Source organism: Macrotis lagotis, chromosome X, assembly GCF_037893015.1.
Source record: "Macrotis lagotis isolate mMagLag1 chromosome X, bilby.v1.9.chrom.fasta, whole genome shotgun sequence".
Taxonomy (NCBI): Eukaryota; Metazoa; Chordata; class Mammalia; order Peramelemorphia; family Peramelidae; genus Macrotis; species Macrotis lagotis.
This window is the reverse complement of record NC_133666.1, coordinates 515,387,573-515,405,394: the sequence shown is the minus strand read 5'-3', so window position 1 is coordinate 515,405,394 and position 17,822 is coordinate 515,387,573. Positions and strand designations below refer to the sequence as shown.

Below are 17,822 nucleotides of genomic sequence, written 5' to 3'. Positions count from 1 at the left end.
GGATAATGGGCAACAATTTCCATTCATTTAGGTATCTTTCCTAATCATTTTAATATCTGGTCCATAGAGATGGTCATCTGACCCTTTCAATTTTTAAAAAATTTTTATTTATGGCAATGGGATTCGGTGACTTGCCCAAGGTCACACAGCTAGATAATTGTTATGTGACTGAGACTGGATTTGAACTCAAGTCCTCCTGATTCCAGGGCCAGTGTGCTTACCACTGCATCAACTAAGCTGCCCCAATCTGACCCTTTTGACTGCTTTTCAGTGCATTGGCTAAGTTGTTGGTTGGGTTGGTATGGTTTACTACCAATATGACCCCTGCAGCTGTATGTGGTAGCTATTTCTCAAAACTAAGAGATGAGCCCAGTCATGAGCATCTGCCACAATAGTCAGCTATGTGATGGATAGTGATAGAACATTGAATTTGCAAGTTAAACTGAGTTCAAATCCTACTTCAGGTACTCATTAGATGCTTTTACCTGGGCAAGTCACTTTGTCTCTCTCACTCTCAGTATTATAATCTGTAAAAATGAAGATAATAATGGCTCTTAACTTACAGGGTTGTTGTGAAGTTTGAATTAGATAACATTCAAAACACTTTGTAAATTTTAAAATATTACATAAATGATAGCTATTATTTCGTAGTAGTGGTGATTTTTCCATCCTCTACCATCCTCTGTTAAAAGACCCAAAGGATGTCCACATACAGGTGGTACATCATCTCATGTCAGCCCTTTGTGCATTGTCTATGAGTTCCATAGATTCCTTCTATAGAGATTCCTTCTCACAGAATTAGGTAATGATTCCTCATCATGGTCCATTCAGTACTATAATATGATGGGTAACTGTGATGGAATTAGATCCAAAAGGACCTGAAATGATAACAAGTGTCAAAATGACAGAAACACATGCCCCAAATGCTCCAAAAATCATACACAACTAGCTTGTGTCTCCTAGATGATTGAAAAACTCAAATCACTGGGCACAAGAGAGACTATTTCTTTTGTTTAAATGATGTCAGTCTCTTCTAGGCAATGAATAAGGCACCTTCTCTTCACATTTAAAAAGCAAACGTTTACCCCTTCAGCTGTACAAATTATATAGGATTGAAAATAGTCTAGCTGAAAGAACTGTGGCATTGGTAATTAGAATTCTGTTTTCTTTCCCCCAAAGCAAACATGAACAAACTGAACTGAAAAAACATTTGTTCAAAAGGTTAAAAGGTTCTCTTCCCCTATCTGCTATTTAGTTTCACTCTCTTTTTTTTCTTCTTGCAAAGATGCCCATGATGTGTTTCCTTTATCTACAGAAACAATTCTAAGTAACAAGTCAGCAGCAGTGGCAGTTGTGTCTCTGCAGTGTCCCTATAGCAATCCTCTCCTCCAGATTATCAAATGTCAAGCTGTATTTAGATTTCTTTTAATAAATCTACAATAGGCTCACTGTAGTTAATGAATACTGTGAATGCTCAATATACCAACCAGCATGCCAGACTCCATATAATACCCAGACTCCAAGCTTACTAATTAACTTGTAGGAAAATGAGTCTTTTCAAGTTTTGTGGGTGGCTTAAGAAGAATCTTAAACCTCGAAGGATTTGCATGAACTGATGCTGAGCGAGATGAACAGAACCAGAAGAACATTATATACCCCAACAGCAACATGGGGGTAATGATCAATCTTAATGGACTTGCTCATTTCATCAGTGCAACAATCAGGGACAATTTTAGGGTATCTGTGACGGGAAATACCATCTATATCTGAATAAAGAATTATGGAGTTTAAACAAAGATGAAATACCTTTAATTTTTCATAAAAAGGTATCTTATTATGTAATTTTGCTATCTTATATTTTATTTTTTTCCCCTCAAGGATATGACTTGTCTCTTAACACATTCAGTTTTGATCAATGTATAGCTTGGAATCAATGTAATAACTATCAGACTGCCTTCTATGGGGGGTGGGGGGAGGGAAGCAAGGCTAGGGGGGATTGTAAAATTCAAAAAACAACAAAAAAAGAAGAATCTTATTCTCACTATAAATCACAGTTAAAATCACCAGGCTGAGCCCCAGCCCAACATCCCTCTAGTTGTGGCCACTTATCCTCCAACTGCACACATTGTGCTCCCAAAGTATCCAGAAGGATCCCAAACTCAGGATGCTACTATGACTTGTCTGTCCTGCTCTGATGAAAGGGTGTTAATCACATTTAGCCTTGTTAATTGATTTTAAAAATCATCCAATTCAATCCTTTTATTTTTCAGATGTGGAAGCTAAAACCTAGAGAGGAAACATGATTTGCCCAAGATCACAAAGGAAATAGTAAAAAGCAGAATCTATTTAATAAATCTAGGTCTTATGCTTTTAAATTCAGTATTCCTTCTCCAATATTATATCATCCTGGTTTGAGCAATTGGACTCCTTTTTCTTGGTCTTCATGATGATGTTCAGTTCTAATAACTAGGAATCTGTTTTATTCCTTGGTGCCTAAATCCTTTTCTTTAAATCTTAATATATTTTCTCTGGTACTGATGGTCTGCCTTGCTCTTAACATAATGGACAGTAGTCTTTGATTCAATGCACTATAACAAGTTATTATTACTTACTTAATTGTATAATAGTGTACATATGTCACATGGCATTTTCTGTAGTATAACCTTATGAAGTAGATAGTACATAAAGTAATATTCCCATTTTTAGATGAGAAAACTGGGGCTAAGTTACGTAGCTTGTTGGGGTGAGTGTCTGTATTAAAATCCAAGTATTCTTTTTTTATTTAGGGAAAATCTAAGTATTGTTATGACAAATAACAGTGCTCCATTGTGTTCCTCTCCAATGCATCCCCCCCATCGGAGCCCTATGCTTTCTTTACTTATTATTTGTAGAGCCATGTGCATATCAAGGGGGTGGGAGATATGAAGATGAACATGATAGTCCCTACTCACAAAGAACTTTCAGTCCAGTAAGGGGTTACAATATGTAAAAAATAAACATAAGACAAAATTTTATATAACTACATCAAGGACACATAAATGAAGAGCTAGATGAGGAGTAAGTAGGGAATACTTTGTTCCCCCCAAAACACAGCCCACGTGATAGGGCCCCTACTATCTCCTGCTGCCTATGATTCTTTTGTCTAAATTTCTTACTATCCCCAGATCACAAAGATGCTGTGCTTCTTCCCCCTGGAAGAGCACCTATCAGTGGAAATTATTCCCTGCTTTTCTGAATTTCACCTGACTGTCTTAAGGATTGAAATCAAAAAGTTAAGTTAAAAATAAAGTTATTGTTTTCCCCATCCCCCCACCATGAGATTTTTAAAGATATCCCTTCCTATCAAGAGATCGTATCAAATGTATTTAAGGACTGTCTGTCTACATAAAACTTTCCTTCAGCTTACATATTTCCTGTTCTCATACTGTGTGATTTATTCTGATCTCACTTTGCCACATTGTTTCATAAGACCATATAGAGCTTATTATTTCATTATTTGAGGATGCCAGACAATTAATTCATGGCTTTATTAATTTAGAACCTGGTAATTTTAAATTATGATAATTTGGATTGGGCTTGAATCAGAGTTTTGTTGTTTTTGGTATTATGTTTCCCTTTAAAAAAAAGATTGGTAAATAAATGAATCAAGTAGTGTTTGCACAATTTTGTAAACAAGTCAGTCTAGTGTATCAGTGCATATTTATTCTATTTAGGTATTCAAATAAATGTCTTTGACACTATCTGTTTAAATGTCAGCAGGATGCTGATTTCAAGAGATTCTTACCTAATCTCTATGGTAAATTTTAAGCAATAGTTAGCAGCCCTAAACAGAAAGCACAACTACTAGAAAGTAGTACATAGCTATTTCACTTTTACTATATAGGCAATTAATTCCTTACTAAAAGAGATCAATTGTTTTAAATCTTGAACGTATGCTATACTAGAAAGAGTACTCAAGAAGTAGCAAGAAAGAAATTATTAAGGGATAGTAGGACCAGTAAATAGAGGAGGGATAGTAGAGAGATGGACCTAATGCTGTGCTGATATCCACAAAATGTGAAAAGAATTTATCAGGAAGGCCTTTTGGTAGGTTGGGTTTTCTATATGAGAATCAAGGAAGGATATGAGAAAAAATTGCATAAAAATGAGGTGTGAATAAATTTGATCTATTTTGGTGAATGGAGGGAGTTCCCCCATCAGTGAAATTAGTTACAGCGAAGCATCAAATTCTGGAGATAAACCTTCTAGGCCAGGCCATAAAAAAAAAAAAACCTATGATGTATCTAAATTAAAATTATGAGCTAATATTATAATATAATTCAATTACTTTGGTTTTTATGCTCCTGTTCAAGGCTTCTTCATGGAGCCTTTCCTTAAGTCCCTTCCTCCCCTTTCTCCCTACTTTGTATTTGTCTTGTCCATATTTAGTATATATATGTTAACTTATGTATGTAGTTTTCTTCCCAATAGAACAACATAAGCTTCTTAAGGAAAGAGATTGTTTTTATCTCTTTTTGTATCTTTAAAGTCTAAAGCATTGCCTGGCAAACAGGAAGCATTTAAAAAATTTTTTTCATAGATGAGTGATAGGGGAAATTTTACTGAAAGCTCCTAGTTAAGCAAAAGCCCATTCCAATCCTCAACTCCTAAATTGGGAATAGAAAAAAAAACTACAAGTCATTTATGGTGGTTGACTGGCTGGTTTTTGTCCTATGTTATAGAAGAAGACCAAAATAGCATCTCTAGATTCTTGTCTTTTGTTATCGAAGAAGACCAAAATAGCATCACTATGTTAGAGACAAGTTACACAGTGACTCAATGTGGCTCATCAGACCACTATGAGTTTAGAATGCTCTACCAAAGGTCAGGGACTGGTTCTCTAAACTTGTACATCTCACTTTTCCTTTTGAGCTGCTTCAATTTTGCCTTGCTTATGGAACATTATGGTGATACTCATAGCATAGAATTGGGGCTCCAGCAATAAGAAGATAGAAATATAACTAGAGAAAGTTATGTGAAGGAAATTAAAGAAAGGGATAAGAATTTCAGGCAGTCATAATATAGTTATGTGAATGGAGAGTACTGCTAATGCAATCATCACTATTTTATATTTCTCCCCTCTCTAATAGCCCTTTTTCCCCCTTCCTAGACACAAGGATTAGGGCATATGCTTCCTGTTCTATTTTTCATCAGATACCTGTGAGAAAAGTCGGATTTAGACACAATGGGAAAAGAAGGAAGGGGAGTTCCTGTGACTTGGGGACCATGGAATTAAATTGTCTGTTCTAGAAAGTTTGTGTGCATAGAAAGTCATAAGATTCTAGTATTGGAAGAGATCTTAAAAAATCACCTCATCCAGCTTCTTCATTTTATAGGCCAAATAAAAAGGTTGCCTTCATTCTCTGGTTTACATTGGCCTTTCTAATCTGAATGTTTTTACTTTAGTAAGTCTGGTGTAGATACTTTTTCTGAGACTACATACTACCCATGATAAAGTTTTACTTATCCTATCATAATAGCAAAAATATATAATAAATCAACAAGTCAAAGCTAAATAGCCTTTTTGCAAGGAATGAAAGAAATATTTTGCAACAAATACCCAATTATCTTAGTATGAAAAAAAGTTTGGGAATTTAAAATATTGGGAAATGAGATATTCATGAACTCCAACACAAATTCAGGTTGCAAAATTAATATAAAGTTATTTTGTACATAGTATAGCAGCATTTTTAAAAATTTGAGACTTTTATGTTTGTCTGGGTACTTGGGTACTATAATAAAGGGGGAATTTTGACAAATAAGATGAATAACATCAAAACAGAATTGAACTAATTCATAGGCTAAGGTACTTTGGAGAACAAGGGACAACAGAAACTGAGTGATGAACAATAAGGAAAAAGAAAGAAACACTGATCTATATTTTACCAAGAATAGGGAGAGATAAGTCAGTCATTCACCATTTATTAACACTTATTGCCTGCATAGTACTGTACTGAATTACATGGAGTTACAACAGAAAAAGACAGTATATTTCCCATGATTATCTTATTATTTAACAGAGGAGTCAGAATGTACATGGCTAAAAAAAGGAATAACACTGGGGGCAGCTATGTGGTGCAGTGGATAAAGCACTGGCCCTGGAGTCAGGAGTACCTGGGTTCAAATCTGGTCTCAGACACTTAATAATTACCTAGCTGTGTGGCCTTGGGCAAGCCACTTAACCCCAATGTGTTGCAAAAAAACTAAAAAAAAGGAATAACAAAGAAATATGGGCTTTCAGTTATAGCCTGAGTTAGTACTTGTGAAGAAGTATCAGAATCACTGGAGTAAAATGATACTAACTTAGGAAGACTTTATGAATTAAGAGGTTTCTGGCCAATAGGCTGGAAGAAAAGAATGAAAACTGTCACAAAATAGGTGACAGGGCAATCTAGAGGCTGGCAGGACCAAAGGTTGGAGGTGGGATCTCAAGATGTGAACTGAGTTTGGGAAAGTAGCCATGTTTGTCTGGGGTACAGACCAGGAGCTGAGAAGTACCAGATGTTGACTACAATTAGGTAAAGAGGGGGAGGTTAATAACTAGTAGAGCCCTTGAATACTCAGTGTTAGACTTAATTGGATCTGAGAGGCAATTGTGAACTATTACAGACACTTGTGGGAAGTTCCTTCATGTAACTCAAATGTGTGTAAGAAAGAAGTCTCATGTGGAGTGGAAAAGAAAAAGGAAGGGAAGGTTATCAGAGGTAGGAAGACCAAGAATGAGTTAGCTTGAGAGTCACTGTAAAAAAGATGGGGGGGGGGAGAGAGAGAGAGAGAGAGAGAGAGAGTCAAGACAGAGAGACAGAGAGAAAGACAGATAGAGACTGAGGGAGAAACTGAGAAAGAGATAAGAGTAAAATCTGAATAAGCCGCTGAAAATTGTATACAAAGAAGGTGGGGAAGAGAAAACAATATTTCTCAGTCATGTTTAGGGCAGTAAGCTTCAAAGTATGAAAATGCAAAATACTTGGTTTTCAAAGTTTCTTTCCAAGCATTCCTCGAGAGTCCCAGGAGAAGGAAAAGAAGGGATAACTGAGGCATGAAGGTTAGTAGAGAAAATATAAGAACATCAAGTAGATGAACCAAAAAAAATACATGCATGGTTTGGTTTTTTATGATCCCTTAGAGCAGAACCTATTTTTGTGTTTCTTTGTATCTCAGTGTTTACCACACTGAACACAGTGAAAGTTTGATGATTTACATATTGTTTTCAAATCATTTATTGCTTACTCCTTCAACAAACACTGATTCACTTAACAAGTCTTACTTGAGTGCCTACCTACCATGTACTAATACTTTGCTAAGTCCTAGAGAGGCAAACATGAAAAATTGTGTAGATCTCTTCTCAATCAATCAATTAATCAATAGCAAGAATTGATTCTGCATCAGACACTTCATATTACAAAGAGCAGAGAGGCACATACACAAATAACTAATCCCCAAATGAAAGTGAGATAAAGTACAAAGGACAAGTCTAGGCAAAGGGTGAGGGGGGGAAAAAATCTAAGGATGAAGAGGGAATTTCACCTGGGGCCATGAGGGAAAACCAAAGAGAGGAGGAAGAAGCATCTAAACTGGACCTTGGAGGAAACAAGGGACTTCAAAAGAGTGAGAAACAGTAAAGGGGAGGACAATTCATACTACCTGTGGGAGAGCCACTTCACTGAAGACACACAGAGACAGAAATAGGGTGAGGACTAGGAACAGAACAGCCTCATTTGGATGTGATGCAGAGCACAAGAGAGCAGCATGGATATGAAGTGAGTGATTAGTACATAATTGTCAGAGATAATAGTCAGTGCCTGAATCAGATTAATCTGCTGCCTATCATAATGTTAATTGCCTCAAAAGCTATGTCCTACTACAAAAAAAGAAAAAAAAATCAATGGAAATTCCTTTTTGCTGAAGCCACAGACAACAATAGAAGCAGCAGAAAACAAAATGCAAACAGCATTACTTAAAAAGGAGACTAAGACTCCCACACGCCTCTAACATTTATTTCCTTGGCTATGGAGGAGGTTTCTTGATTAGTTCAGTTTTTAAATGTCGTTATTACAAAAAAGGCTAAAAATAGACTAAAATGTACAAGATGAGCAGAAAATCCCCATGACACAAATTACTAATCTGAAGATAATGCAATGGTAGGACCAGAAGCTAGCACGAATTAGAGTTATTCTACAAATACAATGCTCTCTACCATCAAAACTACTGAGATGGGTTGCCCACTCACCAGGGGTCAGATTTTTACATTTCCTCTCATAGCTTTCCTATGTTGTATTCTTACTTAATTACATACAAAAGAGAGGAGTGGGTGGGAGAGAATATTTTTAATGATTGCATATGTGATCCCACCAGCCTTATCACCTTTTCCTGAAACTGTTATATGGAGAAGTCACTTCAGAAGAGGAACTCGATTCAAAGGCCACTAGTTACAAAGGTCTTCTTGCAGTCTCTTCAGATAGATTACACTGTAGATCAATGGTCTATTTATTCAAGGACAGATTATTTAGCCTATTAATTATTCAGGTTTGACTGCTACTCCCAATTTTCCTACAGGTACATGCCCTTTAGTTATTTTTATTTTTCTTTGGCATCTCTACCAAATCAGGAGCAAGCAGGAAAGAGAAAGGGAATGCAGGGGAAAAGAAAACCATTCAGATTTACTACTAGTTGCTAATAACTTTGTTTTATGTGATACCAAGAGTTTTTAGCTCTGACAAAGAGCAAAATTAGAGAGGAAAGGGGGTTGAATTTATTTAGTAAAATGGAGTTTCAATTATTCAGGTTATCACTAATCTTCACTAATATTTATAATAGAATAGATGATGGTTTAGATCTACAAGAAAATGACTGTTTACTCCCCTGATTCTTGACCTTGTTTTGTGTGGTGAATTATAAACTCCTCAGAATAATTAAATACATAAAATAAAATAATGACCAGATTACAAAGGAAATCGATTACAATGAAATAAAATTATAAAAACATCTGCACAGTTAAATATTCCTTGCCTAATTAGTTTGTGTAAATCAATTCCCTATTGTTATAGATGGGAAAACTGAAGCCTTAGGGAGGTGAAGGTTTCATGGATGGCAAACTGCAGATCTGGGTCTCAACCAGAGACTCCAAATCCAGGGGTTTTCCCATTATTTACAATGTTGCATCTTGCAGGGGGTGGGGACAGCATCAGTATATTTATATATGTACAGCTAGGCTAATTCAATATTTATTAAAGTAACCAATGAAATTTCCTAGCCATGTTTATTAAATATTTAATTGCAAGGTAATTACAGTAATAGTGGCACCAATTCCAATAAAAATGCAGAACTTGTCTCTCCTTAGCCCTAATAATAACAGCATTAAAAAGACAAACAGATATATCCTAAGACAAATGCCTACAGTGATAATTTAGTCCAGAATATGGTTATTACTTCACCAACAGGAAGTACTATCAAATTGTTATTGAAATAACCAGTGTATTTTTAAAGGAGTCACTGTGGGGTTACTGAGTAGTTACTAGAGTCAGTAAGAAAAACTGTGTTCTACTTTGGCTGTATCCTGAAAAGCACATTTTCACATAAGCTGTTTGCAAATCAATGCAAAGCCAGTGAACTGAATGAGTCAAACTTCAGTTCCATTTCTAACAGGAGTGCTGTTAACAGCATGCTAAGTAAATGCCAGCTTCTGAACAATGTAGTTTACAAAATGTAAATTCCTTACAGTGGAAGAACTAATTATGGAGAGCCACTGTGAACACCAGCGCCTGAAGAGATATTGGACTAAACTAAGGAGAAAGGAGAAAGATTGCAAAGGAAATGCAGAGAAGAGTAGAATCCAGACCAAGACAATATGGTCTTTATCACAGACGCTCTAACCAAAGCTCCACAGCAGAGACTCCCACTAATAGTAATTTCTTCCTTGTTCTAAGTCTTGGGTCAAGCTCCATTTAGATCTTTTTCTCTCTGTTTGCTTGATTTTGGTAATAAACGTTTATGTTGGAAATGTTTATTGGTTGTCTTGGTTTCTAGCAGGTGGCCCAACTCAAACAGCCAAGAAATGAGCTAACATCAGATAGTTCTAGATTTATTTGTATAGGGCAAAACATGAGCCTTAGAAATGAGATATTATTGATATATCTCCCTGATTGAACCTGTCTCTTTGTCCTCAATTCACAGAAGGACTACATTAGGTTCACTGTTTCTCTCTCTGTCTCTCTGTCTCCTGTCTCTCTCTCTCCATATATATTTGTGTGTATATATATATGTGTGTGTGTGTGTGTGTGTGTGTCCATATATGTGTATGCATGTATGAGTATATACAAACATACATATTATACATACATAAACACATATATTGCTAGAGAGTATACACTGAGTTTGACTCCAACATCAAGGGGGAAATGATGAATTAGAAAGAATAAAATCAGTTTAAATTGCAGGGTTGAAAAAAAATCTGAAAAAGTAAACTAGGCTTCCTACTCACTTTGGGCAAGGGAAAAACTGAGTTAACACCAAAAAGTGCTATCTCAAAAAGAAGGATAGAATGTACCTTACATATTTGTGCTTCATAAAATCAAACAGAGGTAAAATCTTCTGGACCCTAAGTTCCTGCTTTATAAAATGAGGAGGTTGGACTAGGCCATGTCTTTTTAGACTCTAACATTCATAATACGATCATATAAAAACAAAACCTAAGTTATGAATGAAGTGATCCTTATTTTTGATGGGGGGGAAGGATTATGCTACTCTTCAAAGCATGGTTTTCAAAGGGGTGATGGTGGTGAAGTTTAGGTATAAGTAACAGGGCAAAACAAATACTTTGAAGAAGGATGATGAAAGGTAACTCACATCCCACTGATAAATTTACTTCTGTACAAAGGCAGTCCAAAAGGGAACACAGAAATCACTTGTTTGGACTGAATAGATTTGATCTTTTTCTATTTTGTTTTTAATATATTTACTCTGGTGCTCTAAAGTAGAGGACAATTATGCTGACTATTTTTTGGCCTTATGGTGATATTTAAATTTTAGGCAAATTATCCCAAAAAGACCCTAAGCAGACTCTAAATATACTTTATAAATCATTAATTGAGGAGGTACTCACCCCTATTAATGTGATTTGAATAGTGGCAAAAAGGCCATCCATCCTAAAACATCACCTTCAAAAATAGTTGAAATTATACATTATGAGTAATTATATCACTCATGTTAAACATTGCCCTTCCCCTGGGTTCCTCTTAAAGTATCCCTGAGTATCCCATGTTTTGCCCTATCCCTTAAGTATCCCTGAGAGGGGTCACAAATTAAATTTCTAATACATTATTGTGAATTAGTTTATTATACTGCAGATCAAACAGTTGTGAGAAGGGGAGGGGATATGTGGAAGTTATGGGTTACATATGAGGTAATGAAAGTAAATTTTGCTGACTCAACTTTTTTCCTGATAGCTAGGAAAAAGTACTATGAATATTCTTTATTAGACTCTCCTTTCACACTCTTCTTTTAATTTTATTTCCTCTGTCTAACACCAGAATCATGGTATTAAAAGTGACAACTCAAAATAAGAAAAGTGTTATCAGATTATGAACACATCTTCCTATACATTTTTTTAAACATGGTCACACAATTGACTCACTGTAACCAGTTTTAAATTCTTAAGTTTCACATACTGAAACAGAATTATTTGACTAGTAGACAATTATTGAGAAAAATTTAAATATATAAAACAATTGAAAATTTATTAATCTAAATATACACATTTAGAAAAGGTACTTGAGCCCAGTAGGAAAAGCAGTGAATTTGGAGTAAGAATTGGATTTTAATTCTATCTGTTACTTATATGATTCTAGCTAAGTCACATAAGCTCTCCTCTTCTCATTTGTAAAATGAAGGAACTGGGTTAAATGAGTCACTGATGAATCCAATTCCAGCTCTACTTCTGATTATTTTATTTGAATTAGCTCTCTAAATATGAGGAAGTCACTAAACCTCTTTCAGCCTCAGTTTACTCAGCTTCAAAAATGGGCATAATTATATTTGTACCATCTGACTTAGAGAGTTGTGAAGAAAGCATTTGTTAATCTTAAAGTAATATGTGTGTGTGTATTTTGAGAGAGAGTTATTAGTATTTGTTCTTTGCTTGCCATAGAACATTCTATGTATTTATAAGAGGTAGAGGCCATGTGATGTAGGAGGGAGAATACTGAATATGTCATCCAAGGACCTGAGTCTTAATACTGACTCTATTATTAGAATATGTAAATGGCCTTGGGAAAAATCAATGAATGTCTCTAGACCTCCTTTTTCTCACCTGTAAAATGAGGCAGGGTTTTCTATTTCCAAATCCCAAATCATATGATACTCCGCCCCAATAACAATAAATAGTTTTGGAAGAAATTGTAAAAGAACAAAAACCAATAGATAGAATTTGATAGCACCTATAGAAAAATGGGTTTAAAATGATTATCTGTGACAATGTTAAGCCCAGAAAATTTTGACCCTTATTTCTGCTCCTAAACAAGTTACAGGTTAACTCTCCTACACCACCCAAAAGTAATGCTATGTTTTAGACCAAATATGTGCACAAGAGTACACAAATTCAAACTCAGACATACAACACCAAACACAGCATTAGAGCACACTGAAAGGACAGATCTCTCATAATTTCCTCCTATTGGTATAAAATGCAATGGTTAAATGTGGTTTTGTGTGTGTGTGTGTGTGTGTGTGTGTGTGTGTGTGTGTGTGTGTGTGTGTGTTTACTCCTACTGCTCTTGCTATGAGCTGGGTTTTAAGGGTGACTATGAACAGGTGCCCCCCCAACCCTTTTATTTTGGGAGTTTCAGAATATTTAAGTACCACATCAACCTCTCTAATTTCTTTCTGAGTTCTTGCAGCTCTCTCCATCTGCTTTTTTAAAATTTAGTTAAGAAGTTCATTTAATTTATTAGTCTTTTTGTAAGTTTCATCATTTCAGTTTTAATTTAACTCAGAAAGTTTTCTAAAAGAGGGTAGCAGGAGGTGGTAAGATCGGTTTTTATTGATAATTTAATCATACAATCACTTCCCTTGGTGATTATAGAGGTTTATGGCTTATGGTAACAAATAAAAGTACATCAAGAAATTTTAAACTCAAATTGAGATGATGAGACCTCAGTCTGGAAAAGAAAAGTATATACTATAAAAAACACAGGGATAAGGGTGATGATGGTGTTTGTCCTTCATTCTCAAAGAATCAGGGAGGTGATGCCATGCCAAGCACATGAATTAGATTGGGGGGGTCTGTGCTAAGTCATTAGTCTCACTTTCTCCTCCAGAGCCTCTGGGTCCAGTGGCCAGATATGAATCAGGATGACTGAGGTGGTCCTGGGTTCGAGGCAATCAGGGTTAAGTGACTTAGGGTCAAATGAAGCATCGTTAGCTTGGCGGCACAATGGATGAAGCTCTGGAGGACCTAACTTTCTAACTATGTGTGATTCTGGGCCAGTCACTTAACTTTACTGCCTATTTCTTTAACTGTACATATTTTAAAAAAAGCTTTCTTAGCATAGTTTCCTGAATGTTATTGTTTTTAAGTAGTGTCAGATGTGACATGACTATATTGACAAAAGATAATGTGGTTTTTGGTTTTTTTGGCATAGATACTGGAGTGGTTTGCTATTGCCTTCTCCAGTGTGTTCCCATTTTATTAAGAAGGACCTAAGGCAAATAGAAGTTAAGTGACTTGCCCAGGATCACAAAGTTAGACTGTTTGAGATTGGATTTGAACTCAGATCTTCCCTCAGGCACATGATTTTATCCACTGAACCACCTAACTGCCCCCAAATTGCTTGTTTTCATTCTTCCTTCACAAAACAATAGAAAAATCACCTTTATCCTTATGTAATACATCTATACCCTGAATAGGAAGGACCAGAAATGAGAATGATAAAATATGCTCTAATATAATGGTGCAAGATATGTAAAATCCTATCTAGCCCATGTGTCTTAAAAGATAAGCTTTGAATGTTAAACAGTTTCCTAGTGAATTATAAAATTGAACTTACTCATTGACCCGGCCCTCTCTGCACTCTGGACTGGGCGTCAGTCTGTATACTAAACATAACTTCTACAAGCAGACTATTCCTTCTCTTTAGTCCAGAATGCAATGAGTCACTTGGAGTGCAATATCTAGTATTAAAATAAGCTAGCAGAATCAGGAATTCTAAAATATGCCATATCTTTGTTTTCATTTATTGTGATTGTGGCCCTTGCCAACCTTGGGCATTTTAAACTATGATGTCTTCTATCATATGTTCCTTTATCAGTATGCTACATAATTGTCCAAGTGGGACGCCCTGATAAGAATGTCTAAAACTTTGGAGACATTGCTGGGTAGTAAAGCAATGTTATCAGAATCTGACCTGGTCCTTTTAAAAGCCTAAAAGTGTCTTCCTCTCATTTTCCAAATCGATTTTCATTGAATAATAATGTTTGTCCTTTATTTTCAAAAAGAAGATGACAACCTCAGGGAGGTGATACCATGACAAGCACATGAATTGGATTTGAGTGGGGGGAGGGATGCTGTTCAAGGTGTCTAATGACCGGCCATTGACAGCAGCAGGGCTACTGGCTCCAAAGGATACTTCATCTTGAAAGTTGACTATCATGATACCCCACCCATATAACTTTTAGAAAAGGTGACAAGGGGTGCAAAAATGTTCAAGGGGTAGGAAGCCTCTGTCAATATTTTTTAAACAAAACACAAAATATCCTCATGTAAACTTGTATGAGTTTTTTTGCTTCAAGAAGCCAAAAATGTGAAGCTATGATTCTTTTGAGAACTGGATTTTCAACATATTTAGGTTTAAAAAAAATTTTTTTTTGAACACAATACTGCTTTATGGGTTTCAGTTATAACCGTGAATAGAGAAAAACAGCCCGTCCTGTCCCTCCCACCAGGTTTCAGGAAGTTTCAATGACAACATGCTCCCACACCACCACCAAGGGGCTGGTAAAACCACAAGTTCTCACTCTGTGTTGAATTTAGTCAAATGAAACAATCCATTCTATTTTAGTAAAACTAAATTGCGCTTAGAGGTGTGGTTAGAAAAGCAGAGTCCATATTCAGTGAGCAAGCCTTAGATCTGCCTGGGGACAAAGAAACCCTGCAGGCAGCAACCTGGGGCTCCTTGGGATTAAGAGTGCATATTCAGTTTGGGGGGAGCCTGTTGAAAAGCCATAAAAAGCATGATCTGGATGCTGTCTCATTAATGATGAACAGAGTCTATTTCAGGGCTATTTCAAATCTCAGTGGGTCAAGGCAATTAAGTTGAGTGCCTACAGAGCCCAGCTGTAGGGCTAGTGCCTAGAAAAGTGTAATTTGGTGAATGATGGTGGCAAACGAAGGAGAAATAGCTTTAGATTCCTTCTAAGCAAATCCAGATATCACTATATAATAATAATAATATATTATTATATGATACTTTATATATCTCTATATTACAATAATGCATGTTTTCTCCTTAGCCCCTGACTCTCCTTACTCATCTTTCTAAGATGCCACCACTGTCTATTCTCTTAGGTTAGCAGGACAACTTTTCCATTAGTCAATCAATCAATTAATCAATCAGCATTTATTAGGGGCCTACAATCAGTGTGGAACTATGCTAACTGCTGAGGATACAAATAACATGAATGAAACAATCCTTATTCTTGAAGAATTTATATTCTAATGGGTGATATATACATAGGATATAAGTTCAGAATTAATATAAAGTAATAAATACAAGCTGCTGAGAGGAAGAATAGTTGGAACTGCGGTTAGGATGTGAAGGGATAGAGGAAACCAGCAGAAAAATACAGAAAGTTTCATGTGTATAAAGTGGTATTTGAATTGTGTCTTAAAGGAAGAGATTTGAGATGAAGATGTAATGCATTCTAAGTGTTGACAAAGGTAAGTGTATGGGAGATTGAGTGGCACGTATGAGGAAGAGAGAGAAGGAAGACCTCTGGATTGTAGAGTATGGGAGGGGGACTAATGTACAATGAGATGCTAAAGAATTTTATTTATTTGTCCTAGAGATAATAGGGAGCCTGGAGTTTACTGAGTAGGGGAATGACATAATTCTGCTCTTCTGGAATTTACTGAGTAGGGGAATGACACAATTCTGCTCTTAGGAAAATCATTAAGGCAGATATGGGAAGGATAAACTGGAATGATGAAAAATTTGAATCTGGGAATTCAACTTGGAATCCATTGTAATCATCCATGCAAGAACTCATGAAGGCTTGAACTAAGATGGTGGATGTATGCACAGAAAGAAGTGGCCAGAGGTACAAGAAATATTATAGAGATAGAAATGGCAAATTTTGGCAACTGATCAGATATGTAGGGTGAGGGAAAGTTGTGAGTCTAAAATAAAGACTGATAATATAAACCTGAGAGACTGGTGATGCCTTTGATAGAAATAGGGGAAATGTGGAAGAGAGGTGGCTTTGATGGTAAAGATGAGCTGTTTTAGACTTGTCTTCACTTTTTTTTCCTCTTCCAGGGATGTCTTTGCCCCATTCCATTCCCATGCTCTTTTTTATGTTCACTAAGAGTAGATTTTTACATGTATGGGTATAAAACAAACAAAAAAATCCCCAAACTCTTTATTTTTAACACTTCTCTTCCAAACACTCCTTTCTGTCCCCTAATTTCCACAACCCTGCCCCCTACACACATATTCTTTTTTTAAAAAAATTATTTATTTAAGGCTATGGGGTTAAGTGACTTGCCCAAGGTCACACAGCTAGGTATTTATTAAGTGGCTAAATCTGTATTTGAACTCAAGTCCTCCTGACTCCAGGGCTGGTTCTCTATTCACTAAGCCACCTGGCTGCCCCTCATACACAGACACATATATTCTTGAGAAAATTTGAGTTTTAGGTGTCAACCCTAAAAAAGCATTAGATTTTTGAATCAGATGATATCACAATTACTACTGCTTCTGCTATTACTAATTACTATTGCTACCACTACAATTACTACTAACAATAATTACTAGAGTTACCTCCGTTACTATAACAACTGCTACTGTTACTACTACTACTACTACTACTACTACTACTACTACTACTACTACTACTTCTCTTACTATAATTATTAGTACTACTATAATTGCTACTACTACCATTACTATTACTACTACTACTTTTATTTTTGTAATCCATTTTATTATATCACAATTTACATCTCTGTGAAGAGCAAAAATAGGGTCATAAGTCCCAATTGTTGGGTCATCTTAAGCAGAAATTTGATTTTTAAACTTTCGTGACAACAAAAAAATTTGGCCTGTTACTTGAAGCTTATTGCAGCAATAGGAGTAAATCTACAACAATACCATTATATTTTAGCCTTATATAATGGCAGAACAGTTTTTTTAAAAAAAATCTTTTTACCTCTAATGCACAGAAAAGAAAAATTATTCTTTTAAGTTGACAGTATGGTAGAAGAGAGGTCACTTTAGCAGTTAATGAGACTAAGGCCAAAGTTCAACTTCGTATTTAACTGTATTTAACTATTTCTGCTTTGGCATCAGCGATGAGTCTCAGGAAGTCTTTGAAAAGAAATAAATTGAGTAGAGAAAAAGCTTCTGTTGTATTCAATGTAATTTTTCCAATTGAAAACATTTTTCATCTGGCCAAGGTGTGAACAAAAAGGGAAGGTCCTGAGTGGGGCTGAGAAGACAAGTAATTTAAAATCAAATGCAAAACAAATTCTTGTTCTAATGAAGTCTGTCTGGTTTACTTGGTGCAACTCC

The 17,822-nt window shown here is 35.8% G+C and overlaps 1 protein-coding gene across 24 annotated transcripts in view; it reads right to left on the bottom strand.

Moving 5' to 3' along the window:
- Window positions 1-17,822, bottom strand: part of ATXN1 (ataxin 1) — a 521,647-nt gene that overhangs the window by 161,146 nt on the left and 342,679 nt on the right. For 2 of the 24 annotated variants that reach the window (XM_074207317.1, XM_074207318.1), the window contains exon 1: window positions 1-17,822. This exon is cut by the window's left edge and continues 21,299 nt beyond it. The exons of the other annotated variants lie outside the window; for them this stretch is intronic. The gene's annotated coding sequence lies outside the window, so the exon portion shown is untranslated. 24 annotated transcript variants of the gene reach the window in all.